This window comes from Carlito syrichta, unplaced genomic scaffold, assembly GCF_000164805.1.
Source record: "Carlito syrichta isolate Samal-C Ts95f unplaced genomic scaffold, Tarsius_syrichta-2.0.1 Scaffold306175, whole genome shotgun sequence".
NCBI classification, from domain to species: Eukaryota; Metazoa; Chordata; class Mammalia; order Primates; family Tarsiidae; genus Carlito; species Carlito syrichta.
In genome coordinates, this window is record NW_007250271.1 from 47,518 (window position 1) to 49,284 (window position 1,767).

A 1,767-nucleotide genomic window follows, 5' to 3' on the forward strand; every position below is an offset into this window, starting at 1 on the left:
CGGGCGCGCGCTACCACGCCCGGCTAATTTTTTTGATTTATTTTACAGATGAGGTCTCGCTGCCCAGGCGGGTCTCGAACCCGGGGGCTCAGGCAATTCACTCACCTCAGCCTCCCAAAGGCGCGGGATTACAGGCTGAGCCACCGAGCCTGGCTTCAGATTATATTTATCACTCAACAATATGCCTTAGAGATCTATATTAGTACACATAGTAAATGTCATTTGGTTGTAACCAAGTTTAAGCATACTGTGACTCATTTAATCCTGGGCAAGTTACTTTAACCTGTTTACTTGCAAAATGGAACAATAGTGTCCATTTTAAAAAGTTGTCCTCTCACCTTAGCTTCCTAAAGTGCTGGAATTACAGGCTTGAGCCACCACACCCGACTATTTATATATTTTCATTGTCATTTTGGGAAAGGAGGGGAATTTAAAATGTTGTCATCCATCTTGAAATGGAAATTGTACCTAAGTCTTTATTAACATGCATATTTGAATTTATTTTTCTATTAACATCAAAACTTAAAATAGGTCGATCACTTCTTTCTTTTTCTTTTTCTTTTTCTTTTTTTTTGAGTTGGAGTCTCACTCTGTCGCCCAGACTGGAGTGCAGTGGCCGCTCCCGGCCACCGCAGCCTCGACCTGCTGGGCCCCGGCAATCCTTTTGCCTCAGCCTTCCAAGTAGCTGGAACTACAGGTGTGCACTACCACACCCAGCTCATTTTGATTTATTGTAGAGATGAGGTCTCGCCAAGTTGCCCAGGCGTGTCTCGAACCCGCTTTCTCAGGCAATTCACTCACCTCAGCCTCCCAAAGGCACAAGATTACAGGCTGAGCCACCGAGCCCGGCTTTATCATTTCCTTCTTGCTTGCCCTCCCTTGTACAAAATTTCCTTCTCTACTAGTTAGATTTTATTGAAGTAATCTGGATTTTTTTTCTTTTCTTTTTCTTTTTTTTTTTTTGAGTCAGAGTCTTTCTTTGTCGTCCAGGCTGGAGTGCAGTGGCACACTCACAGACACCATAGTCTGCTGGGCTCAGGCAATCCGTTCCACCACAAGCCACCATGCCTGGCTAAGTTTTTTGATTTGTTGTAGAGATGAGGTCTCTCCATGTTCCCCGGGCTGGTCTCGAATCCTTGGGCTCAGGCAACTCTCTTGCCTCTATCTCCCAAAGTGCTGGAACTGTTCTTTTTGTATTATGTGTCTTCTCTTTTAATTAATGTTTAAAAAACGAAATTGATTTTTACCAATCACTTTAGCCTTGACTACTTAGGCTTAACTCCAAGTAAGTTTATTGGAAATGTCTTACTATTTCTTGTATGCCATACCTTACTTTTTTAACAACTTTATTTGGTTACATTTTTATTGAAGTTCTTTGAGTAATATTTTCAGAAAGGGAGTATGGTTTGGTGTACTTCCTGTGTTCCTCTTGTCTTGAAATATAGGTATTTTTTCCCTTTTAAACTTGATTTATAGCTTGTCTGGGTTCTGAGTTGTAGGGTCACAGTCCTCCATCAGAATTCTATAAAAATTGCTCCTTTGACTTTAAGCATTTAATGTAGCAGATTAGAGGTCTAGTACCTGTTTGAAGGTTTTCTACTGGTTAGTAACTTGATATTTCTACCTGGAAACCTAGAGCATTTTTATTTTGGTCAGAAATTTAACTAGAATAGATGTCTAACATTTTGATTATTCCTGTACTAACATTGTATATCTTTTAGATATGGAAACTGAGAGATTTCTTTTTTCTTTTTTTTTTTTTTTTTG

The 1,767-nt window shown here is 40.0% G+C and overlaps 1 protein-coding gene across 3 annotated transcripts in view; it reads left to right on the plus strand.

Moving 5' to 3' along the window:
• The window catches only part of WNK3 (WNK lysine deficient protein kinase 3), a 127,831-nt gene that overhangs the window by 29,740 nt on the left and 96,324 nt on the right, over positions 1–1,767 (plus strand). The window lies entirely within an intron of this gene.